Raw genomic sequence first — 27,950 nt, forward strand, 5'->3', positions numbered from 1 at the left:
ACGTTGAATTCTTTAGCATGGTTTTGTAACCATTATAACCTTTTCAGCATCTGCTTTTATAAAAAAAAGTTTGAAAAATTAAAAAAGACCACATACAATTTAAAAACAAAACAATTGGAAGTTGATTATGATACTGTAGGCAACATGCAAATGCAAACCCAACTGGAATTGTTAAAATGTCTTAGGGTGTCTTGAACTTAAGACATCTGTTCTGTTTTGTGAGGATCACTGTAATGGTCCGTTACTGTGCTGATTGTAAATCTATTCCATCAGGATCCTTTTGGTTAATTTTAGAAAAAGATATTGGAACTTTCAGGTGACATGTAATTGGGTGAAATATAAATTGGGTATTTAGATTTAAATTGGGTATTTCAAATTACGTGCTTATTGTCAGAAAGAACTATCAGTGGAGTTCTTTTTAAGTTTAAAAAATTTTTTCTGTGGTGCTACTTTTTAAAAATGAGAAAAACAAGTAGGACAAAAGACTATATGAGCAAAGATTTCTTCAAAAATTGTTTTATATAAGAAATTTATTTTATAGAAAAAATTTTAAATGCATATTAGCAAAAAGAGTAAAATCACTAACTGGAAGAAGCTGCTGTTAATATTTAGATATGCAGCATGTTATATTTCTGTTAACCTTTTAATATGAAAAATTTAAAAAGGTGAAAAATACAATAGTATTATGAACCTCTATATACCAGTGACCTAGCCTCAACAGTTAGCAGTTAACGGGCCGTCTTGTTTCATCTGTATCTCTGCCCTCTATTTCCCATCTCACATAATTAAAAAAACAGCAACAACTTTATTTTGAAATAATTATAGACTCAAAGGAAGTTGCAAAAATAGTAGAGTCCTGTGTATACTTTACCCAGCTTCCCCCCAATAGTGACATTTTCTAAAGCTCTAATAAGACATCAAAATTAGGAAATTGACATTAGTACACTACTGTTATCTGAATTGCCAAACTTAATCAGTTCTCACCATTTTTAATCCTAATTCATTTGTGTGTTCATAGTTCTGTGTGATTTTCTCCTATGTATAAATTCATGTAACTACCACAACAGCGAAGATACAGAACTATTCCATCACCACAAAGAAATTGCTACCCTTTATATTTGCACCCTACCCCAAAATCCCTCCCTGTCCCCTGGTGACATATTTTCCATTTCAAGAATGGTTTATAATGGTATATTAATACATACTTTGTTTAACCATTCAGCTGTTGAAGGACTTTTGGTATATTCAGTATTTTGCTATTAATAATAAAGTGGTTATGAACATTCATGTACAGGATTTTATGTATAAGTTCTGTGAGATAAATGCCCAAGAGTGAGCTTCCTGGGTTGAATGGGAGGCCATGTTTTTTTTTTTAAATTTTATTTATTTATTTTTGGCTGCGTTGGGTTCTTGTTGCTGCGTGCAGGCTTTCTCTAGTTGCGGCGAGTGGGGGCTGCTCTTCGTTGTGGTGTGTGGGCCTTTCATTGTGGTGGCTTCTCTTGTTGCGGAGCACGGGCTTCAGGTGCGTGGGCTTCAGGAGTTGTGGCTCATGGGCTCTGGAGCGCAGGCTCAGTAGTTGTGGCTCACGGGCTTAGTTGCTCTGCAACATGTGGGATCTTCCCAGACCAGGGCTTGAACCCGTGTCCCCTGCATTGGCAGGTGGACGCCCAACCACTGCGCCACCAGGGAAGCCCCCATGTTTAGTTTTATAAGAAATTTCTAAACTGTTTTTCAGTGTGGTGTATCATATTACATTCCCATCAGCAATGTAAGAGATTTTCTGCATCCTTGCCAGCATTTGTTATTATTGCTATTTATTTTAGCCGTTTTGATAGGTGTATAGTGATATCTTACTGTAGTTTTAATTTGCATTCTCTAATGATGTTAAACGTCTTTGTGTGTACTTATTTGTTGTCTGTACGTGTCTTTTGCTCATTTTTTAATCAGAATTTTTTTTTTAACTTTTGAGATTTGAGAGTTCTTCATATATTTTAAATACAAGACCTTTGTCAGATATATGGTTTGCAGACATTTTCTCTCAGCCTATAGCTATGATAAGCTACATCTTCTTAAAAAGGTCTTTCACAGGGCACATTTTAAAAAAATATTTTATTGAAGTATAGTTGATTTAAGTGTTGTGTTAATTTCTGCTGTATAGCAGAGTGACCCAATTATACACACACACACATATATATATATATATATATATATATATATATACTTTTTCATATTCTTTTCCATTATGGTTTATCACAGGTTATTGAATATAGTTCCCTGTGCTAGACAGTAGGACCTTGTTGTTTATCCATCCTATATATACTAGTTTGCATCTGCTAATCCCAAGCTCCCAGTCCATCCCTTCCCCATTTTCACTCCCCCTTGGCAACCACAAGTCTGTTTTTTATGTCTGTGGGGCTGTTTCTGTTTAGTAGATATGTTCATTTGTGTTGTATTCAATATTTTAGATTCCACATATAAGTGATATCATATGATATTTGTCTTTCTCTTTTTGACTTACTTCACTTAGTATGATAATCTCTGGGTCCATCCATGTTGCTGTAAATGGCATTATTTCATTCTTTTTATGGCTGAGTAGTATTCCATTGTGTGTATATATCACATCTTCTTTATCCATTCATCTATCGATGGACATTTAGGTTGCTTCCATGTCTTGGCTCTTGTAAATAGTGCTGCTATGAACATGGGGTGCATGTAATCTTTTCACATTATAGTTTTTAAATTTATTTATTTTAATTATTTATTTTTGACTGCATTGGGTCTTTGTTGCTGTGTGTGGGCTTTCTCTAGTTGCAGTGAGCAGGGGCTACTCTTCGTTGTGGTGTGCGGGCTTCTCATTGCAGTGGCTTCTTTTGTTGCAGAGCATGGGCTCTAGGCGTCCAGGCTTCAGGAGTTGTGGCTCGTGGGCTCTGGAGTGCAGGCTCAGTAGTTGTGGCACACAGGCTTAGTTGCTCTGCAGCATGTGGGATCTTCCCGGACCAGGGCTCGAACCCATGTCCCCTGCATTGGCAGGTGGATTCTTAACCACTGCACCACCAGGGAAGCCCCAAATTATAGTTCTGTCTGGTTATATGCCCTGGGGTGGGATTGCTGGATCATATGGCAACTATTTTTAATTTTTTGAGCAAACTTCATACTGTTTTCTATAATGGCTGCACCAATTTACATTCCCACTAACAGTGTAAGAGGGTTCCCATTTCTCCACACCCTCTCCAGCATTTATTATTTCTAGAGTTTTAAATGATGGCCATTCTGACTAGCGTGAGGTGGTACCTCATTGTAGTTTTGATTTGCTTTTCTCTAATCATTAGTGATAATGAGCATCTTTTCATAGGGCACATGTTTTTTATTTTGATAAAGTTTGGTTTATTTTCTTTTATGGAACATGTGTTTGGTGCCAAGCCCAAGAACCCTTTTCTTTAGGTCTTGAAGGATCTCTTCTTTTTTATTCTAAAAACTCTATAGTTATATGTTTACATTCATCATCCATTTTGAGATAATTTTGTATGTGGTTGTGAGGTTTAGGTCTAGACTCTTTTTTTGGCATATGGATGTCCAGTTGTTCCAACACTGTTTGTTGAACAGGCTATCTTTCCTCCATTGAATTATTTTTGCCCCTTTGTCAACTAAGAATTCATTTCATAGACCAGTTCATTTATTCTATAACCAGTTCATGGTTATAGAACTATTCAGATTATTGGTTTCATTTTGGTTTAGTTTTAGTAATGTGATTTTGATAAATTGGTCCATTTCTTCTAAATGTCCAATTTAAAAGTATAAATTTTTTTGTAGTATTCCCTTATTATCTTTTTAAGTGCTGTGCAATCTTAGTGATATCCCTATTAAAATCTTGATATTGGTGATTTGTGTCTTCTCTCTTTTTATTTTTATTTGTCATGTTAGAGGCTTTTAAAATTTTTGCTTCATTGATTTTCTCTGTTTTCCTATTTTTAATTTCATTGATTTCTGCTCTTCATTGTTTCTGTTTTACTGCTTGCTTTGGGTTTATAGTTTGCTTTTTTTTTAAAGTTTCTTGTGGTAAGTAATTAGGTTATTGATTTGAGATCTTTCCTCTTTTCTTTTTTTTAAGATTTTTGTTTATTTTCTTTTTTTTTTTTTTGGCTGCATCGGGTTTTAGTTGTGGCAAACGAGGTCTTTGTTGAGGTGCGTGGGATCTTTCGTTGCGGCGCAGGTTCTCTCAAGTTGTGGCGTGTGGGTTTTCTCTCTCTAGTTGTGGTGTGTGGACTCCAGGGCACGTGGACCCTGTAGTTGTGGCGTGCGGGCTCCAGGGCGCGTGGCCTCTGTAGTTTGGCTCAGTAGTTGTGGTGAGCAGGTTTTAGTTGCCCTGTGGTATGGGATCTTTAGTTCCCCAACCAGTGATCGAACCCACGTCCCCTGCACTGGAAGGCAGATTCTTTACCACTCGACCACCAGGGAAGCCCCTCCTCTTTTCTAATGTAAGCATTTAGTGCTATGAATTTCCTTCTAACTACTGGTTTAGCTGCATCCCACATATTTTGACATGCTGTGTTTTTATTTTCATTCATTTTTATGTATATATTTAAATTTTTTCTTTGAGATTTCCTCTTTGACCCATGGACTTTTAAAAAGTGTTCTTTACTGTTTTGTGTTCACAAATTTTCCTGTTGTCTTTGTTACTGATTTCTAGTTTCAGTCCTTTATTGTCAGATAATGTATCTCTTGTATTATTTCAGTTGTTTTAGATTTGTTGAGGCTTGTTTTATGGCCCAGGATATAATCTGTCTTCATGAATATTCCATGGGTGCTTGAAAAGAAATATGTATTCTGCTTTCGTTGGGTGGTGTATTCTATATATATCAAGCTGACCTTGTTGGTTGGTTGTGTTAATACAGTTTCTCTGCTGAAAAAAAAAGAGTTGTCATAGCTTTTCCATTCTTTTACTTTTGATGTACGTTACTGAATTTCTTGTTAGCAGCATATAGTGGGGCATTTCAAAAATCTACTCTGCCAGTCTTTCTTGATTCGTCTGTTTAGACCATCTGCATTTAAGGTAATTATCGATAAATATTAGCACTTAAATCGCCATTTTATTATTTGTTTTTTGTTTTATTTTCTCTGGTTTTCATTTTTTTGTTTCTCTTTTCTTGCCTTCCTGCAGATTACTAGAACATATTTTAGGATTCTATCTTTCATAATTTGTAAAAGGTTTATTTATAATGTTTTTGAGTCTGTCTTGGTATAGTTTTCGTAGTGGTTGTTGTAGTTATTACCTAACGTATATATGACTTATAACAGTCTCCTGGTATCAATATTTTACTATTCAACTGAAGTGTGGAAACTTTACTTCTCTTTTACCTTTTTACCTTCTTGACTTTTAAATATAATTGTTTTAAGTATCAGTAGTAGTATAATTTTTGTTTCTGTCAGTGAGTATGATCTAGAAAACTAATGATGGAAAAGATATCTTGTTGTGTATACTTGTATTTCTATTCTTTTTCTTTTTTTACACATTTGTTTATGTTTAAAATTACTTATTTATTTATTTTTGGCTGTGTTGAGCTTCATTGCTGCGCGCGGGCTTTCCCTAGTTGCGGCGAGCAGGGCTACTCTTTTTTGCAGTGTGTGGGCTTCTCATTGTGGCAGCTCCTCTTGCTGTGGAGTATGGGCTCTAGGCGCATGGGCTCAGTAGTTGCAGTGCACGGGCTTAGTTGCTCCATGGCATGTGGGATTTTCCCGGATCAGGGCTTGAACCTGTGTCCCCTGTATTGGCATGCAGACTCTCAACCACTGCACCACTAGGGAAGCCCCTCTATTCTTTTTCTTGTTTGGAAAATTTTCTTCAGCCAGTCTTTATGGGTAGGGTTGCTAGTGACATAGTCTTTTAGTTTTTCTTCTTTTGAGAACGCTTTAAAAAATTTCTCCTTTGTTCCTTGCTGTGGTCTGAATGAATTCTCCTAAAATGTAAATGTTGAAATCCTAATGCCCAATATGGCGGTATTGGGAGTTGCGTCCTTTAGGAGGTTGTTAGGTCATGGGGGAGAGCCCTCATGAATGGGATTAGTGTTGTTACAAAAGAGGGAGCTCTTTTGCCCCTTTTCTGCCATGTAAGAATACAGACAAAAGTCTGCAGTCTGGAAGAGGGCCTTCGCCTGACCATGTTGGCACCCTAATCTTGGACTTCCAGCCCCCAGAACTGTGAGAAGTAAATTTCTATTGTTTGTAAGCCATCCATTTTGTGGTGTTTTGTTATGGCAGCCTGAATAGACCAAGACATTCCTGAAGAATAGTTTCACTGGGTATAGAATTCTTGGTTGGCAGTTCTTTTTTTTTTTTTTTCTAGCATTCAGAAAATATTCTGCCACTTTTTTTGGCCTCTTTGGTTGAGATGAGAAATCTGGTGTCATTTCAGTTGTTGTTCCATTATAGGTAATTTTTGTCTGGCTGCCTTCAAAGTTTTTTCTTTGTTTTTAATTTTTGAACATTTAATTATGATGTGTCCTGGTGTAAATTTCTTTGGGTTTATCCTGTTTTGGGTTTGTTTAGTTTTTTGGATCTGTAAGTTTGTATTTGTCACATATGAGAAGGTTTTTGCCATCTTTTCTTCAAATACTGTTTCAGCCCCTCTTTATTTCTCCTCTGTTTCTGGGACTCCAGTGATAAGAATGTTGGATCTTCTGTTATTGGCCCACAGGTTCCTAAGACTCTGTTAGATTTTTTTTCAGTCTTTTTTCTCTCTGTTTTTCACATTAGATTAATTCTATTTTTCTGTCTCAAATTCAGTGATTCTCTTCCCTGTTATCTCCATGGTTGTATTGAGCCTATCCAGCAAGTTTTAAAGTTTCATGTTATAGTATTTTTTAGTTCTGTAATTTTCTTTTGCTTCTTTTTTATAACTTCTGTTTCTTTGCTGAGATTTTCCATTTTTTTCACGTGTTTCAGGAGAACTTATAATTACTTGTTGAGACAGTTTATTATGGTGCTTTAAAATCCTTTTCAGGGCTTCCCTCGTGGCGCAGTGGTTGAGAATCCGCCTGCCAATAAAGGGGACACGGGTTTGTGCCCCGGTCTGGGAAGATCGCACATGCCGCGGAGCAGCTGGGCCCGTGAGCCATGGCCGCTGAGCTTACGCATCCGGAGCCTGTGCTCCACAGCGGGAGAGGCCACAACAGTGAGAGGCCTGCATGCCGCAAAAAAAAAAATCCTTTTCAAATAATTCCAACATCTGACTCATCTCTGTATTGGCCTTGGTTGATTATCACTCAATGTTAGGATTTTCTTGTGTCATTTTCTGTGTTATATATTACGTTAGGAGGCTCTGGTCCCTATTTACATTTTTTATTTTAGCATGCGGTCACCCTGTTTAGGTTTAGTGTATAGGTCTTGGCCCACTTTTATGACTTTGGTTCTAATGGCAGTTTAATTTTCAGAGCCTTTGTGGTTGGCTTGGTTTATCTGATCCTCCTGGGGCTCCCACTGGTCCTTACTGATGCTGCCTGAGAGAATAGAAGACATGGCCTCCTATCAGGCTTTTGGGTGTCTCTAAATGGGAGAGGATTGTGGTAGGATCCTCCTCCTGGTACCCACCTCAAACCCCCAATTCTTCCCTGTCCCCATGTCTCTGGGTGAGAGGGAGAGTCTTGGCACAAACTGAGATGCTTGCACTGGCTGGGTCCCTGAGTTCTGCCCACTTGCCTCAGTATTTCTAGGTGGGAAACAGGAGTTTCAGGTCATGTGGCGATGGAAGAGTTGCTTCCCCTTTCTGGTCTTTGTTGTTGACTGGGCTTCCAGTTGATCTCCCTTGCTTGATATTGTAGAGGGACGCCTGTTTAGTTTGGGGGAGGAGTGTGACTGTCTGGCCTACCTTAGGAAATGCCAGTCTGGGTTGCCTTCTTCTGTTGGGTCTGGGGACATAAAACACTCTGCTGCTTTTCTGTTTCTAGTCTTGGAGTCCCAAACTGGTTAGCTGCCTGCTTATCAGTTTTCATAGTTTTCTTTCAATTGTCTCTGGTGTTATTCCCCTAGTTTAACATGGTGTTTAGTGAAGAGGGGCAGGGAAAAAGAGAGCTATGCCATCTCACCTAGGCTGGAAGTTCAGATTCCTTACTTTTTGTGAACCTGCGTCATCTCTACCCAGCGGGTTGTTTCAGCTTTGAAAATAATGGTTTATGGCCATGTGCTTTGTGAACTTTTAAGCACAATGTTTGCTTCAATTATAACCCACAGTATTGGACCCCTAGGAAGGTTTTGGAAAGTCAGTCATAACCAGTTCAAGAGGGTGCCAGGGAATAGATGCATGCAATTTACTAGGCATCTGTCACGTAAACAGAATTTTGTAGTATAGTTAATTAAAATGAAATTGTGAATTCTGGTATTTTCTTCAAAGATGTGTTTATTTTATGGATAATTTGTATTTAAGGTATTTAATAATTCCAGTAATATGTAATAGTATTTTAATATTAGTAAATATTTTTCAAAACAAATATGGAAAATCTTGTATTATGCAGCCAGTTTAATATGTTTCTAATTCATAGGTTGAAAAGGAAAGATAAAATGTCCTGCTTTTTACATTCCCTAGTTTTCTAATTGAGAGTAAATTGGGCCCAAATAAGAAAATGTCTATTCTACATTAGTAGAAGCTAGTGCTTCTAAATGATGAGTTAACTTGTTAAATCAACTACTACTGTTTATTTGGCTGCCCCATGCAGCATGCAGGATCTTAGTTCCCTGACCAGGGATCGAACTGTGCCCCCCTGCAGTGGAAGCACAGAGTCTTAACCACTGGACTGCCAGGGAAGTCCCACCTACTACTATTTTTAAAAAATCTCACATATTACATGAATTGTTCAAACTAATATAGTTACTGCAGTTACAGAGAAATCACTGGACTTCTTTGCAGCCACTTCTTGAGGTACTCTCAGATTGACTCTGATGGCAAATCTTAGATTTCTAATCAGATTAAAAATCATTTCTTTTATGTGTGGACACACCTCTACATTGTGTCTAGTGCCTTATGTGATTCTGGGCATGTGTTTTAGAGGAGATAAGAATGACTGATTCTAGTATTGAATAAGATAAAATTGTCAGAAAATGAGCTTTTTAATGGACCATTTACATGTTTTTAAATGAGAGTAATTATATTTCATATTAGAAGTAATAATTCCAGTTCCCTCTTATTGTTTTTGGTTTTTAATAATATATTAACGTTTTTATTCATGAAGAATTGACACTTAAAAATAAAATTTAAATAGTTAAACTTTACTTTTCAAATGGGTATTCCTATAATCTTTTCTAGGGTTTCCTTATTATTACAGTAGGATAATTTTTGTGTTATGAAAATCAGATGAATTTAATTTTTTGTTTATTTACATGGTAACTTACTGTAGATAGCATTTTAATTTCAAAGTTTATGTTCATTGATCTTATCCTTACTTCAAAGATGTGTATTTATTTATTTTTGATTCTTAGAATATTGTTAAGAGTAACATTAAATGTATCAATATTTTAACTTGGGAATGACCTTTCCGGTTGTGCTATGTTAAAGTAGACATTTATTTGGAGGCAGAGGATCTGGTTGAAGTCTTTGCCATGACAGGTGTTGTGTAACCATGGGTACTTAACCTCTGGAACCTCAGTTTCATCATCTATAGAATGGTGGCAAACACTAATACCTGCCTAGGTAATTGTGTGTGTAGGGCGTGTCCCGTGAAATGTGACACTTGAAAGCACTTTGTAAACTGTGAAGTACTTTTATCAGAGCATGCTTGTAATGTTTTTGAGGAGATCATTTGAAAATTGACCTGAGTGATCTTGATCATCATAGTGCAAAATATTTTATGATTATTTACAAAATTGGTATGTATTCAAGTAAAAATTCATGTAAAAATAAAGCAGCTTTTCCTTGAGTTTAGTGATTTACTATTCTTAAAAACTAATTTCTATTGGTGAATTTGGGGAAGGATTACATAGTTGCTTGATAGTTTATCATCCCCTCTGTGATAAGGTTAGCTTTTGGAAGGTATCTTTCCTCAACAGGTGGCTTGGATTTAAAGGTTAGGTTTGTCTCTTTAGTGGTTTATAGTCTAAGGATTTTCTAAAAATGCTTATACTGTTGTGTTTTCTAACGTGGGTGGGGAGTTGGTTTCTTATTTGACACATGTTTACTGGTTAGGTGATTTGAAAAGGCCAAGGGCAGGTAAACATTTTCAGTTGGTGCCTTTATTTTACTCACTTTGGCCAATTTTTTTTTTTTTTTAATGGTGAAGGGTTTTTAAAAAACTTTTAAAATTTATTTTATCTGTTTATCTTTGGCTGCGTTGGGTCTTTGCTGCTGCACGTGGGCTTTCTCTAGTTACGGCGAGCAGGGGCCACTCTTCACTGCGGCCCACAGGCCCCCGATCGCGATGTCCTCCCTTGCCACAGAGCACGGGCTGTAGGTGTGCGGGCTTCATTAGTTGTGGCATGTGGGCCTAGCAGCCGCGGCTTGCGGCTCCAGAGCGCAGGCTCAGCAGCTGTGGTGCACAGGCTCAGTCGATCAGCGGCATGTGGGATACCCCCGGACCAGGGATCGAACCCACGTCCCCCGCACCAGCAGGCAGACTCCCAACCACTGTGCCACCAGGGAAGCCCACGGCCAGCATTTTAAAGAATTTATTTGATTACCCCTTTGTAGGATTTTCTTTCTTAACCGAGTGGGTTAACTATATTGGTTGTGAAATTTTTTAAGATTTTGGCTTAATTTTTGGTGAAGGTAGAAATGGAAAATTGTTCTAGAAAGACCTGGTTAGGGGAGTTTCTGGGGTGGGTGGTTTGAATTTTTGGAGCTTTCATTCCTCCTTAGGATAGATCTGGTCATGAAAAGTACACTGTGAGTTCTAACAACTTTAATTGTCACAGCAGGTAGTGTAAATTAAAAGAACACATATGTCTACTTTGTTACTGTGTAGAAATTCTAAACATATTCATAGAAATCTCTTGCCTGGAACAAACTTTTTTCCTTTACCTTTGTCTTTTTTTAAAAAAAAAAAAACATTGTTCAGAAAGCATTATTAAATCACAAAAGTAAAACTAATGTAAAAGTAGAACTTATGTAATTACTTTCAAATATGATCTAGTTAAAAGACGCTAAAGGACTTGAAGCATTTTTCCTCTCAGATTCTTAAAGCCATGGTAGTGATGAGGAGGAGGAGGTGATAGCACAGTAGATTGTGGAGAGCCTGCTAAACCATTATAAAGACTTTGGTTCTGCCACTTACTAATTTTATAACCTTTGGTGAGTTACTTAACCCTTCAGTTTTTTCTTCTGTGAAATGTGAATAATATTAGCACCAACCTCATAAGTTTGTTTTTTGTATTAAGTTAGTTAATATCTGCAAAGACCTAGGAACACTACTGAGCAAAGTCCAAAGCATGTGGTATTCATTTTATTCTTAAATGTGGAGCCAACATAAAGGTCACTTCTTCCTTTTCTTTTGGAAAGGTAACAGAGGGAGAATTAATTGATCCCTGCTTTGATTTTCCTATGATAAATTGCTTAAACTTCAGTTATAGCGCTTAACACATTATATTATCAAAACTAACATTATTTCTTGTGTTTTCCATTCTTGCTAGATTATGAACTCCTTTGGGCAGAGACCATGATATTTTATGCATGTCTTAGGAATCTTAGGTAGTGTTGCATATACATATCAGTTGATCAAAAATGTTGATTCAGTTAATGACAAAAATGTTGGCCTGAATAATTGATCAGACCACCTGCTGGTAAATACATTGAAATCCTGCCAGTCTATCAGAACTAAATAATGGACAGGTAGTAGCTAACGGTCCCTGAAAAATATTTCATTTATTTTTTTCCTTAATATGTATTTTGTCTTAATTTGATTATTATACCTGCACAAGTGGTTATTATTATTATTTTTAAATAAATTTATTTTATTTACTTATTTTTGGCTGCGTTGGGTCTTCGTTGTTGTGCGTGGGCTTTCTCTAGTTGCGGTGAGCAGGGGCTACTCTTTGTTGCGGTGTGTGGGCTTCTCATTGTGGTTGCTTGTCTTGTTGCAGAGCACGGGCTCTAGGTGCATGGGCTTCAGTAGTTGTGGCTTGCAGGCTCTAGAGCGCAGGCTCAGTGGTTGTGGCACACGAGCTTAGTTTCTCCGCGGCATGTGGGATCTTCCCGGACCAGGGCTCGAACCTGTGTCCCCTGCATTGGCAGGCGGATTCTTAACCACTGTGCCACCAGGGAAGCCCCTGCACAAGTGATTATAATCAGGGAATAATTAGCCAGCAAAATCTTAAATTAGAGGAATTGCTAAGCAGGAATATTCAGTTACTCCTAAAGTAGGGGAAGTGGGGCAGGGAAAGAGGAAGATCTTAGCTGATCATTGGGTGGTTGCCCAAGTAACTTTATACCTTTCTTTTTGTACTTACAGGGTCTTAGTTTCCAGCCTGGTAGATTCTTTTCTTTTCCCCATTTTTGGTGGAGAGGGGTGGTAGAGGAGAAGGAGGGACAGAGACTTGGAAGGATAAGTGAAATTGGTAGATGATGCTAAATGAATTAGGTTTCCAGAGACAGAGACTATGTGGCAGGTGAGTTAGGGGGAATTGTGGGTTTCCATGGTAGAGGAAAGGTTGTGATGGGAAAGACATTCCAAAATTTCTGTTTATAGATTTGGACTTTCAGGTTATATTATTTTGCACATTTGGGGGATGTGTATATGTGGGAGTGAGGCATGCTGCTTTTTCCTTCTTCACTATTTTTGTTTCCTTCTCTTTTAACATACCTAGTTATAGTCTTTGATGTGTGACAGCCTTAATTTAGAGCTTTCAATAAAAAGTGATGCAAGGTGAGTAGGCTTTTTGTGAAAATGTTTTCAGCAGAATATTAACGTTTCAAAAACGTTTGTCCAGCTGTATATGTTACCATTATTATGTGATGACGTAAGTAATAATGTTTTGATTGTGGACTAGATAAATCCAGTCAACTTTAAAAGACTCATAATGTAATACCAAAGTTGCTAAGTCTAAAGACATTTTTATTTCCCATATATAGACTTTACCATTTCTGTTCAACTTTACTCTATTCCTGTGAACTGTGTTAGAAATTCTGAAAGTTGAATACAGTAAATAATGTAGAATGGTGATAGCAGTGTAGTGCAGATACAGTTTTATTTTACTTCAACTGTTTTTGTGTCTACCACAATAATATAGTTTTATGGCTTTTATTATCTTTTTGGTACTAACACTGTAGAAAAAATATATTTAAAAGTAGTTTTAAGTAATTGAGAGGAATGGCATATATGCTCTTTTGAATGCTTGGAAACAAAACTTTGAGGCAGGCAATTAAGAGCTTAGTAGAAATAAATTATTTTAAATAGATTTTTTGTTCATAACTAGTTTAGCAACAAAGCTACTGACTGGCTAAGGACTAGAAAATGCTGAATTATCAGAAATGCTGTAATGTTTGTAATCCCTTGATAAAATTGTGTAAACACAGGTTAGAATTAATATACTTGGTTATTTTCTGAAGATTTAGAGTCTCTTTAATTTTCCTGCTGTTATATTTATACCTTATTTATTTGCAGGGTATTTATTGAGCCCTAAAAATGTGTTTAGGCTATTATATAAAATGCTTTTTTATTTCTGAATAAAAGTTATATTTGGCCTATTCTTTGTTTCTAATAAAATTTCAGCTTTCAGTCCTCATTACCTCCATTTCATATACCAGGAAAACATATCCCAGTTGCAGGAAGAAAATTATATATGTCTGATATCAATGCAATACCAACATGGAGTGTTAATTTTCTGTATTAGTCTCTGTTAAAAGATTGATTATAGACATTAAAAAAATATTTATGGACCATTTTAATATTATTAAATATCTTTGCCTTGAAAATTTTAAACATTTTTGTATTTTCAAAAGCTATATTCTTAATATAATTAGACTTTGAGCTCAGGGAAATGTTACTTTGGGATTTTAACAGGAACTAGTACTATTTGAGTAATTGAGGACATCAACATATGATTTTAGTGAAATACATTTTGTGCCTTCCTTCCTGTTTTAAGTTGTTTATGATAATTCTAGTTTATTACCCTGATTTTAAAGAAATCCTAATCCTCAGCTAGAAGTTAAATTTGAAAAGTCCAGTTAGTGTCTGGGTCATTTCTTTTCTTCATGATATCATTCAGCACTGATGGGTCATTACAGTTGAACTAAGTGTTCTAAGTGAAGTAATTTTATTTAATCCAATAGTATCTACCATGGAAAGAATTTTGTCCGATTTAGCACATTTTGATATACCTATTTTACCTGACTTTAAGAATATGTCTAATCCTGATTTTTGGGGGGACATAACCTGTATTTTTTTACTTTTATAGGATAGAGGGAGGAATCAACAGCTTGGAAATTCGGCCAAGTGATCTGGCGGGATGGGCATTTGCCTGACCTATTTTGTAGAGGTAATCCAACCCTGTTTTACTCAACCTCTAATTTTTTCCTGTGATATATGCCCATATACTTGAACACGAACACACATATCATAGCTGTTGGGTAGTACTCTGCATTTACTGGACATTCCCTTTTTCTTTTATACTTGCGTATATATAGCGTGAATATTACATATACATAGCATGATATCACTATATACAGATATGAACATTTATACATTGGAAAGAATTAATGTTATTAGTTCTGTATGAAGGCCATTATCTTTTCTCACTTAACAAGATTACTTGCATTTCTCTTTTTTTTGGCTCAGGTTCCCTTATTTTAGGAAGAACCATGATCCTCTCCTGTCTTGTTGGGCTATGTTGGTACATATATTAGACCTTGCTTTTATCTTTCAAACAAAGTGAAAAAAATTAAGTATTTCACAGTTTTCAGGGTATTTACATGTTTGTCAATGGCACATAGTCTCATGTCATTATTGATGATCATAAAAATTCAAAGATTCTCATAAATTTTGTTTTGAGAATTCTTTTAAAGCGAAGGTGTGAAAATATTAGCAGTTTTAGTGGCCATATTTTAAGATTTCGTTTAACACTTCTCACTTCTTACCCAGGTTTATTATAAGAGGAATATACACTTATGCAGTAGAGAATGTTATAATGTAAAAAAATTTTAAAAGTCTTTTCTTATTCCCATTTACTGATAACATTTGTGTGTGTGTGTGTGTGTGTATCATTATAGACATTTTCCATATATATGCAGAAATTTATATGTATACCTATATTTACATAACTTTTATAAAAATGAGATCACACCATACATGTTGTTTATTATCAGCATGTCTTTTTTGTTGTTAGCTTCTGTATCTTTGCATATCATTCCTCTTATTTCATTCTGTGTAGTATTCCTATATTTGGATGTACCATAATTATTTTAACTAGCCTCCTATTTATGGATATTTAGGTTGTTTTTTTGCAGTAATAAATGGGAATATAGTAAATATTCTTGGATACATCTTTGCACATATTTAAAAATACATTTGTAGTATAAATTCCTAAAGGAAAAATTGTTGGGTCAAAAAGTGTGTACATTTAGTAATTTGGTGGTTGAATTGCCCAACTAAAAAGATTGCCCCAACATCAGTAGTCTGGGAAAATGGGAATCTCTTTATCTCTTTGATAATATTAGCTACTGTCAGCTTGTAGTATTTGTCAGTTTTTTGTTGTTTAGTATTGCTTTTCAAAATTTCATTGTGAGCTTGAGCATTTTTTTCCCCATTATTATTGGCCATATATATATTTTCAGTGATCTGTTTGGTCATGCGTTAGGCAGATGGTTTTTACTCAGTTTTTGTTTATCTTTTGATTTTATTTTTGCCTTGTTGACGTTTGAATTTTGTATGATTGAATTTAGAGATCTTTTTCTTCAGGGCTGGGGTGGGGGTGGGGTTTCCTGTGTAAGGTTTAAAATAAAAGGTCTCCCCCACTGATTGTAGGACTCGTTTTCCCCTCCACATTATAACATCTCTGAATGACATGAATTGTTGGCTTGTCATGGTTTGGCATTGTTTTTTTCTAAGTGACAGAATTAGTTGTGTTTCTTATGATTGGTAGTTTTAGCTTGGTAGTTTTATATTCAGTGAACTTGAAAAGTTATATGGGTTTTCTATTACTTTTTATGGTTTAAATTGTTTAAAATCTTGATTTATATTGAATATATTCGGTATAAGCAATAAATGTAGAGGTCAGCTTTACTTTTTTCCAGATGGCTTACCCTTTGTCCTCATTCCCGTTATTGAATGATGCATTTCTTTTCTACATATTTGAAATGCCACATTTATCGTATACTGAATTTCCATGGTTTTTTTTTTTTTGCATGGGGGGGATCTGTTCCTGAAATCAGTTCAGTTCATCTGCCTGCTTGTTTTTTGTACTGAGAATTCAGTAAAGGAACTGCTTATAAAATCAGTTATACATAGATTTTTTAAATACAAATAGTAGAATTAGGGCTAATAAAGGAAGAAGATGTATACATTCACAGTAACAACTAAAAAGATAAAATACCTGGGAGAAATCTACTTGAAAAAAACTTTAAAACTCTACTGAGGGATAGGACAGAAAATTTGAATCAATTCAGATTTTTTTTAAACATTTAAAATTTATTTAATGATGTATCTATTTTATTTATTTATTTTTGGCCGCATTGGGTCTTTGTTGCTGCACACGGGCATTCTCTAGTTGCGTTGAGTGGGGGCTACTCTTCTTTGTGGTGCGTGGGCTTCTCATTGCGGTGGCTTCTCTTGTTGTGGAGCATGGACTCTAGGTGCACGGGCTTCAGTAATTGTGGCTCGCGGGCTCTAGAGCGCAAGCTCAATAGTTGTGTCACACAGGCTTAGTTGCTCTATGGCACGTGGGATCTTCCGGACCAGGGCTCGAACCCGTGTCGCCTGTATTTGCAGGTGGATTCTTAACCACTGTGCCACTAGGGAAGCCCTCAGCTCAAATTTGTAACACGGAAGATGTGATATAAAGCTGTCATTTCACTATAGAAATATAATTGATTTTTCTTTATTGATCTAATATCTTGTGCCTTTGCTGAACTTGTTTATCAGTTCTCAGTGGCGGTGGCCTTGCTGAACTTGTTTATTTGTTCTCGTAGCTTTTTTGTGGACTCATTGGGAAATTTCTACATACAAGATCACATTGCTAGGGAGTGAAGACAGTGTTATTTCGTCTTTTCTAATCTGGATGCCATTACTTGATCGATTGATTTCTTGGTTGGTTGGTTGATTGATTGATTTTGCCTGCTCTATTTTACTAGCTAGAATCTTTAGTACAATCTTGAATAGAAGTGGTGAAAATGGACATCCTGATTTTTAGGAGGAAAGCATTCAGTGTTTAACCAGTAAGCATGATGTTAGTTTTTAGTTTGTTTTTTTTTTTGTAGATACCTTTTATCAGTTTGAGGAAGTTCTCTTCTAGTCTTAGTTTGTTGAGATTTTTTTATCATGAGTAAGTGTTGAATTTTTTCAAATTCTTCTTTGTTTATTGAGATAACCATGTGGTTTGTGTCCTTTAGTGTTTATTGAGATAACCATGTTTATTGAGATAACCATGTGGTTTGTGTCCTTTAGTCTCTTAATATGGTGTATTACATTAATTGATTTTCAGATGTTAAACCACCATTGCCTTCATGGGGTAAATATTACTTGGTCTTGGTGTATATATATGCCTTTTTTTAATCTGTTGCTAGATTCAGTTTACTAATATTTTGTAAGGATATTGTATCTATGTTTATGAGAGACATTGGAGTATAGTTTTCATGTCATGTCTTTATATCAAAGAAACTCTAGCTTTATAGATTGAGTTGCAAAATGTACCCTCTTCCTCTGTTTTGTGAAGGAGTTTGTGAAGGATTGGTATTGCCCCCTTAAATATTTGATGGAATTCATCAGTGAGGCCATTTCTTTGTGGGAAGATTTTAAATACTAACTCAGTTTGTTATGTTCACATTTTTCTGTTTCCTCTTTAATTAGTTTATGTGTCAGTAATATATGTCTTTTTAGGAATTTCATAAAAGTTGTTTAATTTATTGGCATATATCTGTTTATAATATTCCTTCCCGTATAATTCTTTTAATTTTTGTGAGGTCAGTGGTAATATGCCTTCTTTCATTCCTAATTTTGGTAATTTGTGTTTTTTCTCTTTGTTGTTGGTTAGTCTTCCTAAAAGTTTGTAAATTTTTTGGATCTTTTTTAAAAAAACAAGTTATTCTCTATCTTCCTGTTTTGTATTTTATTTATTTTTGCTCTAAATTTTCAATATATTTTTCAGCTTGCTTTAGGGTTTAGTTTGCTCTTTTCCTTTTTAAAAATATTTTAATTAATTAATTGATTATTTATGGCTGTGTTGAGTCTTAGTTGCAGCATGTGGGATCTTCGTTGAGGCGTGCGGGATCTTTCCTTGTGGTGCGCGGGCTTCTCTCTAGTTGTGGTGTGCAGGTTTTTTCTCTTCTCTAGTTGTGGCACGCAGTCTCCAGGACATGTGAGCTCTGTAGTTGTGGCGTGTGGGCTCCAGAGTGTGTGGGCTTTGTAGTTTGCTGCATGCGGGCTTTCCAGTTGAGGTGTGTGAGCTCAGTAGTTGTTGCACACGGGCTTAGCTGCCCTGCAGCATGTGGGAACCTAGTTCCCCTGACCAGGGATTGAACCCACGTCCCCTGTATTGGAAGGTGGATTCTTTACCACTGGACCACCAGGGAAGTCCCCTAGTTTACTCCTTTTCTGATTTATTAAAGTGGAGGCTCATGTCATTTATTTGAGACTCCTCTTTCTTAAGTACTGCTCGAGCTACATCCCATTGATTTTGATGTGTTTGTTTTTGTTTTCATTCAGTTAAAAATATTCTCTAACATCTCCTTTCTTTTAATTTCTTTTTTGACCCATATGTTATTCAAAATTGTGAAGTTTAATTTCCAAACACTTGAGAATTTTCCAGTTTCTAACTTAGTTGATATCTACTTTAATTGTGTTATGGTTGGAGAACATACTTTGTATGACTTCAGTCCTTTTACATTTATGAGACTTATTTAATGGCCTAGCATTTGGTCTGTGCTGGAGAGTGTGTACCTGACAACAATATGTATTCTGTTGTTTGCTGGAGTTTTCTATATGCCAACTAGGTATAGTTGGTTGAGAGTGTGGTTCAGATTTTCTGTATGTTTGTTAATTTGCTGTATAGTTATTCTGTCAATTATTTAGAGTGGGGTATTGAAATCTCCAATGCTAATTGTTGAATTTTCTATTTTTCTTTTTAATAATGTTAGTTATTGTTTTATTTTTTTAGGGCTCTTCATTATTTTAGGATTTATAATTATTATAATATTTTCCTAATTTATTGACTGTCATTTTGAAATATCTTTCTTCATCTTCAGTAATATTTGTCTTAAAGTCTGTTTTGTCTAATACTAATATAACCGTGCCATCTGTTTTATGGTTACTCTTTCCATAGTATATATATCCTTGTTCTGCATCTTTTTACTTTGTCTTGAATTTAAAGTGTGTCCCCTTTTTGTTTTTGTTTTTTTTGCGGTACGCGGGCCTCTTACTGTTGTGGCCTCTCCCGTTGTGGAGCACAGGCTCTGGATGCACAGGCTTAGCGGCCATGGCTCATGGGCCCAGCCGCTCCGCGGCATGTGGGGTCTTCCCAGACTGGGGCACGAACCCATGTTCCCTGCATTGGCAGGCGGACTCTCAACCACTGCGCCACCAGGGAAGCCGTAAAGTGTGTATCTTGTTGACAGCACATAGTTGAATCTTGTTTTTGTCCAATCTGGCAGTCTCTGCCTTTCTATTGGGCTGTTTAGACATTCATATTTAATTATGGACATGGTTGGATTTACATTTGCCATTTTGCCATTTGTTTTATATATGTCTCTTATGGTTTTTGTTTCTCTGTGCTTCCTTTGGCTGCCTTCTTTTGTGTTAAATGTTTTTTAGTGTGCCATATTAATTACTCTATTGATGTCTTTTCTAAATATAATTTAAGATATTTTCTTTGTGATTGCTATGGTGTTTACATTATACATTTTAACAGTTTGCTTAATATTAACACTAAGTCAGTATCAGGAACTTTGCTCCAGTATAGCTCCATTTTCTCCTTCCTCTATTGTGCCACAACTTATATATAAATAAATAAATAAATAAATATATATATATATATATATATATATATATATAAAACATTCATATATGCTACAAACCCAGCAATACAGTGTTATAACCATTGCTTTATAGATTCTTATATTTTTTAAAGATGTTAAGAGAAGAAATGAAAAAAATGTATTTTATAGAGTTTTTTAGTTTAACCCACATATTTACCATTTCTGGTGTTCTTTTCTTCCTGTGTATTTAAGTCTGGTGTCATTTCCTTTCAACTTGATGGACTTCCCTTAGTATTTCTTGTATGACAGTTCTGCAAAAAATTCTCTCAGTCTTTGTTCATCTGAGACTATGTTTATTATGCCTTCATTTTTGAAGGGTAGTTTTGTTGCCTTCTTGATTGACAGGTTTTTTCTTTCAGCACTTTGAGAATGTGATCCCACTGTCTTCTGGCCTCTGTTGTTTCTGATTGAAAGTCAGCTGTTAATCGTATTGTGGTTCCCTGCACATGCTGAGTAATTTTTCTCTTTATGCTTGCATGATTTTCTCCTTGTGTTTAACAGTTTGGCTATGATGTGTCTAGGTGTGTCTCTTTGTAATTATTCTCCATGAGATTCATTGAACTTCTAAGACTCATAGATTTGATTTCTTCTAAAAAATCAAATTTGGAAAATTTTCTGGTGGTGTTTTATTAAAAAAAATTATTTTCCCTGCCCTTTCTCTCCTCTGGAACTCCAGAAATGTTGATAAGTTGTTCTCTGAGGCTCTGTTCAGTTTTCTTCAATTTTTTTTCCTCACTGTTCTTCAGATTGGATAGTTTCTACTGATATATCTTCAAGGTCATGTATTTTCTTCTGCCATCTTGAATCCTGTAGTAGATTTTTTGTTTTAGTTATTATACTTTTCAACTTCAGAATTTCCATGTGGTTCTTTTACATAAATTCTGTACCCTTATTGAGAATTTCTTATCTGTTGATTGTTTTCATAATTAAAAAAAGTTAAAGATGGGTTCTTTTTTAACATGTCTGTAATAGATGTTTTGAAACCTTTGCTTAAACCAACATCTGGGGATGCTCAGAAACTGTTTGTTGTGATTGCTATTTTTCATTAATGTGGGTCACATTTTTCTTTTCTTTTCTTTCTTTCTTTTTTTTGGTACACCTTATAATTTGTTGTTGAAAACTGGGCATTTTAGATAACATATTGGAATAATTTCAGATTGTGACTCCCTCCCTGCCTGCCCGGGTTATTGTTACTGTTGTCATTTTGCTATTTATTTATATATGATACAATCCTAGTGAAAAAAAATTCTTTTTTGAGCAAGAGTTCATCTGCAAAAGTAGACATGTGTGAATATGTAGGAAAATTCTGAAATGAAAGGATACTGAGGGGTAAATAGTTCCATCAGAATTTAAAGTTTAAAAAAATATGGATACAGTGTTGAAATGTTTTAAAAAGTGAATGTATTATACTTTCTGAAGTACAAAGATGGACTTATTACTGGTATGTTTTAGGTGAGAAAGACTATTCTTATTGCCTTTGCACCACTGTAAAAACTGATACAAAATCGTAAGGTGTGTCATATCATCTGGTCTCCAAGCTTTCTGTGGAGGAGTAAATACAAATTATTCTTAATAGGTAGGAATGTAGTATTTTTAAAAACCTCTATGGTAGGAAACTCCATAAACTCTTTAGTCTGTTACTGGGTTCAGAAATACTCACTGACAGGAAATTTTCTTCTTGTGTATAGCTTATGTTTTTCATTTTAATTTTTTGGGGTATGGAACATAGTCTCCCTATGATTATTCCCATTTTTGTCAGCTTTTCTAGTCAAAGATGACCTTGGTGATCATATTTCTGTAGGTATTTAGTATGATTTTACAACTGTAGTCCTTTCTACTGTGAATACATGTACATTCTGTACAGGACTAGTTCTGTTTGTTATTTTTAAGGCCTAGAATTGTGTTTGCTTCTCTCTTCACTTCATAGCCTTTGCAAAGCAGATAAAAATAGTGTTATTAAGTGAGTTTTTAATCACTGATTTCTCTCTTGTAAACGTGTAGGTCTATAACCTCCTGAATTTCCTTCAATATCCCATGTCTCTGAAGTTGTACACTCCAGATCTAGGCAAATTATTCTTTACAAGGCCAGGGTTATTTCACAGTTACTACTTATCACTATCGTATTTTCCCAGTTTCAGATTTAAAAAGAAGTCATTGCACTGGTTATTCAGGCATAGCTCACTATTTACAAAGAGTGCTCACTTCATCATGCATACCAGTTTGTCCATGTTATATTTGTATAGTATTTTTGTCTCAGTAAGTAATGTGTTTTGTTTGTTGTGTTTTATTTTTATTTTTTTTGTAGGAATTGGATGGCATAAATGATTGAAGTGGTATTGAGGGTCTCTGAAGCCTGTGAAAGGTAGAAACTCAACCATGATTTCTTTTTCAACTCTACAGCATTCCCTTCCTTGAAGTCTTCATTTTTACGTTAGTCTCAGGTAACTTCAATACTTATTTTTCATAATCATGAATAAGTAAAATTTTCAAATATGAAACCTTTTTTTTGGCTGCTAGAATTTCATGTTAAGTTTGTATAATAGTTTCTTTATGTTGTAGTATTTATATCTGGAAGAAACTTGGGATTTAATATTTTTTCTTGAGAAAACAGTGTTAAGAGAAAATTGATGAGTAATGATACAGCTTTGGGTTTTAAGTTTAGCCCAAGAAAATATGTGTAGCTTATTATGTAATCTTAGGTGAAATTTAAGTGGGAAGGTTTTTCCTTCTTTAACCCTTTTCTTCAGCAGGGTTTATTGCATTTTTCACTCACCTGTCATAAACGCATACATACCCACATTAAATTTTCCAGGATTTCCAGGGAAACTATTTTCATATGTGGGAAAATTAGACCTATTAATCAAATTTAATGGTGTTTGGCATATAATTTTTTAAATGTGAAAAAGCATATGTTACTGTACCTTTGTACATATTGTATGTTTTCCTATGCTAATATAAGGAAGCAGTCATATAGATAATTTTAATAATCATTTATATTAAGTATTAGTTATTCTATCTTGTGGTCCAAGAGGGTTACCATCATGTCTGCCAACAGAAAGAGGGAAAAGGAAGAACATTTCTTTTCCTTTTAGGAGAGTTGTGTATATCATTTCTACTTATGTCCCATTGGCTTTAACTGTTACATGACCACAGCCAACTGCATGGGAGGCTGGAAAATGAGTCTTACCTAGGTCATTGTGTGTCTTACTTAATATTTTATTATTGGGCAAGAAGGAGAGAACAGAATCTGGGGGGATAGCTAGTTGTCTGTCACATTAGGGTTTGTCAGATTTACTTTCCATTTATCTAGTTGGACTAACATTAAAATATAAGTTTTAAATATTAAGACATATTAACTCTTGGCCTGTGACAGTGCTTTGGAAATTGAGTTCTGAGACAATTTTAGTTTTGTGAATAGTCATCATGGTTCTTTGATTAAATACTGCTGTCTTGATGTCATAAGGTGGAATAAGGTCTTAAAAGTTAAAAGTGACTTTTGAGATAATTCCTCATTTTGTTTCACTGCCATTAGGTTGAAATGGTTTGTTTAACATTTTAGAGTCTTAAGGCAAGGATGAGGGGCTTGGGTGAGAGGATCTTTTTAGCTACACATAAAGCTAAATGATGTGTAACTGGTTCCTTCTAACTCTAAAAAAATCTATTATTCTAAATGTTTAGATCTCATCAGAACAACTTATTCCCAAAGACATTATATACTTTATATTTTTGTAGATGAAAAATATTTCATTGTAATTACATTATATGGTTCTTGGTCTGTTGTAAATACTGTATTTTGAAACAAGTATCAAATATTGTATGTTTCTATTAGAGAATTTATTAAAGGGTTGGAAATTAGTTGTCAGTTTTCCATCATATTTTATGTCAATATCAACATATATTAACCTAGGTACCTTTTTTTTTGAGACTTGAGATAACAGTTAGTTTTGGTAAATTTTGTATACTTGTATCGAGTATTTATATTAGGCCTATTGATTTAACTTTATTAGAAAATGGTTATAAGACATTTTCGGTGTTTTTGGCATTGAAGGCGATGAACGCATTTTTAGTTTTATTGTACTTCACAAATAGGGTTTGTATTTTGAAGTGAGAGCATTTATCCAGTGTTTAAAAATTAAAATTTTGATTTAAATAGTTAACACTTTTCTGTTTTGAAATGAGTCTTGGTTATTACATAGTACATATTAAAAATAGCTTAGTGTGTAGGGAAGTTTAAGAAGTATTTTTAATGTTTCTTTTAATTTACAAAACTGTAGAAAATTTATAGTTTCCTAATAGAGTAAGTATTTTTAATACGAATGTTTGAATTGTTGGTATTGGCATAAAATGAGATGGATGAAACAACTAGATCTAGCAGAATGTAGGGTTCTGTTTTGCTTGGATCTTTTTTACCTTTTCCCTTTCCCTCTCCTTTTAAAGATAAAATATAGCTGTTTCTCAACAAACAGTTGCCATAAATTTGATCTTACCATTTCTAAATACCACTAATTTCTTGTTGTTGCATTGTTTTAGAAGACTGGTGATGAGTATTTGGAATGGAGAATATGCTTAGATTCTGCTTTATTTGAGCGGGGCATTGGGCATATAGAGATGCCTGTTAACTTTGGCTTAAATATTTATAAATTATTTTTCTGTGGTTAAAAAACGATCACAGGTTTTTATTTAGTTGTCATATTGTGTAAAGTGATTTATCTTAGTCTGTAAATTCTCTTATTAAACATCTTTTATTGTTGCTAGCACTAATAAAAAAGGCCTTTTTGTCTAGTTGCCATTATTGTAAATGATGCTCCTATTAGGATGTTTTGAATAGTAACAATTAAAAATCAAAGGGCATAGTTTACAAAATATGCTTTATAGATGCAAAATGGTAGTTATACAAAGGTGTATCTGAAGGGGTTTCTGAGTGTAGAGTATCCCTAGATAAGAGCTAGATTTTGTTTCTAAATTAGAGATGAAGCAGTTTTTGCTTAGATCAAAACTATACTTTTGAAGGATGAGAGGGAATAGAAAACTTCTGAGGAACGACAAATGGCAGATTGTTAAATCCATTTTGATCATGGGTTTCTTTGTAATACCAATTTGACCTTGAGACTGATTGATACTTGTATTTCTAATGCTGATATTTGTAAGGTGTAATTTCTCACTGACTACATAGGTTAGAAATATTAATATCCAAATTAATGTAACTGGCATCCTCCAGACAGCAAGGAGTTTGTTAAAATACTTTGAATCAGAAGTAATTTGTGAAATCTAGCTTTTTTTTTTTTTTTAAATCTGTTTCAGGTTCCTTTGAGTACTTCTCCTTAGCCTGTGAGTGAAGTTTCTTTATAGATTGAATGGGTTCTGATACAAGGCAGGGTATTGATTTGGGAGAAGACTTTGAGTTGGAAATTACTCTTTTTATAGAAAAGAATGATGTTTAGGTTCCTAAGCTTGCCAACTAAAATCTGTTTTGACTCATTTAGTTGAAGTTTTACATTATTCAGTAAATGTTGATGGAAAATAATATTACAGCCAAACTCAGTAAATAAAACAAAAAAGCAGTATCTTTAAGTGAGATATATTTTTTTCACACTTGAATGCAGATTCATTTAAAGGTGATAAAGTGGCAGATCAATATTCATGTACATTCTGAAGGGGAAAGTAGGTGCTTTCAAGAATATTAGAGGATTATGGCACAAGCCTTCAAATCTGTTTTCACTTTAAAACTTACAGCCCTCTTTTCTTTGATACAGGTATATCTTTAGCATAGCTCCTACATTTATCAGCCATATTTAGGATTATTTTTTTGATTTCCAAGTGAAAATGGGAAAGTAAAGGAAAAAGAAAGAGAGATTTTCCTAAAGTAACTTGGTAAAGGTTTGAAGAAAGAATGGAAGGATTAAGGGGGTATATGTGAACCCATGAAAAAAGAACGAGGAGAAACTTACTGAGCTGTGAATAATAGGTAGAAGTGGAATTTAGGAATTGTGGAAGGTGTCTATGCATGCTGAAGAAGAAAAGGGATTCTGTGTCACACAGAATTCTCCCATGGTAGCCATGCGATGGTAGCCAACTAAGGATTGCTTTACCAAGCCAAGCAGTGGTGACAGGGTGGCTTCAGAGTGGGTGGGTGAGAAGAGAATGAGTTCAACGAGTTCTTAGTGTCCAGGGCCTTTTCAAGATGGCTAGTACGGTATGGTAAAAAGTGCATTAAACGAGGTAAGTCTGTTTTCAAATCCCAGTTTACATGCTAGCTTTGTGACTTTGAGTAAATTCCAGTTTCTTCGTCTGTTAAATGGGGATATACTATTACTGTCTTGAGTGTCACTGTAAATATTAAGTGAAGTAACATATCAGTGTGCCCAGCGTAGTGTCTTACATCTGGTAGATCCTCAACACATGTTAGCTGTCTTTCTTCTCCAGGTTATGATAATCTCTGAATTTTATAATATAGACTCAAACCTATTAATAAATTTGGAAAGAAATTTTCCTTATTAATTGCATAGAATTCCCATAAAAAACTCAGTAAGCATTTTTAAGTTGAATTCCCATAATTTATAGAATTCCCATAAAAAAAACACAGTTAGCATTGTATAGTTGATTAAAAATGAGTAGTAGGGCTTCCATGGTGGCGCAGTGGTTGAGAGTCCGCCTGCCGACGCAGGGGACACGGGTTCGTGCCCCAGTCCGGGAGGATCCCACCTGCCGCAGAGTGGCTGGACCCGCTGAGCCATGGCCGCTGAGCCTGCGCATCCGGAGCCTGTGCTCCACAACGGGAGAGGCCACAACAGTGAGAGGCCCGCGTACCGAAAAAAATAAAAAAATTTTAAAAATGAGTAGTAATGCCCAACTTGTTCATATATTATGCTTCTGTTAACTTTGTCCTCTGAAAATATGAAAAAGCCCTGACTCAAAGCTTATTTACTCTATTTCAACTTATACAGATCTATAAAGCATAGTTTCTAATTGCTTGCACACAGTTGATTAGAAGCATTAAATTAGAAGGTCCAACAAGAAGAGTCAACTGTCTTTTCTGGAAGGCAGGAGAAAGTGATGGCTGATAATTTATATTCTCTTTAAGTACCGCATTGCCATTAGGCTTAAATGACTAGGGATTTCTTAATCGGCTGCAATTTGGATTACTTTCACACAGCTGAACCAAACATTTTTCAGTACGAAAGGATGGTGGGGGTGTGTGTGGGAGAGGGAGAATTGAATGGAGCAGAAAGCTGAATGTGGTCCCCTCAATATTCCTTTTACTATACCTTCTAGCTTCTCTGGCAGAGGGATGGAGATGAGGGAAGAACAAAACTTGAAAGGGGGAAAAGAATGCAGCATTTGAAGTAATCTGCTAAAGGGGGCTTTCAGAGAAATTGGCCTGAAGTGGGCCCCTCCCTTCCCTCCCTCTCTTACTAAGTTCTAGTTTTTAGCAATCTCTGTTCTGGGTAACTCCAGAAGGAGTGCCGTCTTACCTTTAGCTGAATTAGTTCTAGAACATCATTGTCCACCCTGTCTTGGATCATAACAGCTCTGCGGTTTTATATTCTTTGTCAGCTGCCCAAGGTTCCTTCAATTGCAGAATAATGGGTCATTTACAAGGAGCTCAGGGTGGCTTATTGCTTATTACTCCACCTAGTCCTTCTTTTTCCCCATTTGACAGAGGCTCCTGGGAATGCAGATTAGTTGTTTATTTTGTTTTTTCTTCCAGAGCAGCCTTTCATGTAAGTGACATGACTTAAGCATTCTTTCTTTGTTTCTCTCTCCTGTGTAATATTCCTGACACCTGAATTTC

At 35.3% G+C, this 27,950-nt stretch overlaps 1 protein-coding gene across 6 annotated transcripts in view; it reads left to right on the top strand.

Moving 5' to 3' along the window:
• Positions 1–27,950, top strand: part of ZNF148 (zinc finger protein 148) — a 131,199-nt gene that overhangs the window by 17,379 nt on the left and 85,870 nt on the right. For 5 of the 6 annotated variants that reach the window (XM_032630227.1, XM_032630233.1, XM_032630228.1 and 2 more), the window contains exons 2-3: positions 14,371–14,451; positions 22,464–22,599. The gene's annotated coding sequence lies outside the window, so the exon portion shown is untranslated. The remainder of the gene's footprint in view (positions 1–14,370; positions 14,452–22,463; positions 22,600–27,950) is intronic. The other variant, XM_032630232.1, reaches the window with a different exon arrangement.

The sequence above is a fragment of the Phocoena sinus genome, chromosome 4, assembly GCF_008692025.1.
Source record: "Phocoena sinus isolate mPhoSin1 chromosome 4, mPhoSin1.pri, whole genome shotgun sequence".
In the NCBI taxonomy this organism is placed as follows: Eukaryota; Metazoa; Chordata; class Mammalia; order Artiodactyla; family Phocoenidae; genus Phocoena; species Phocoena sinus.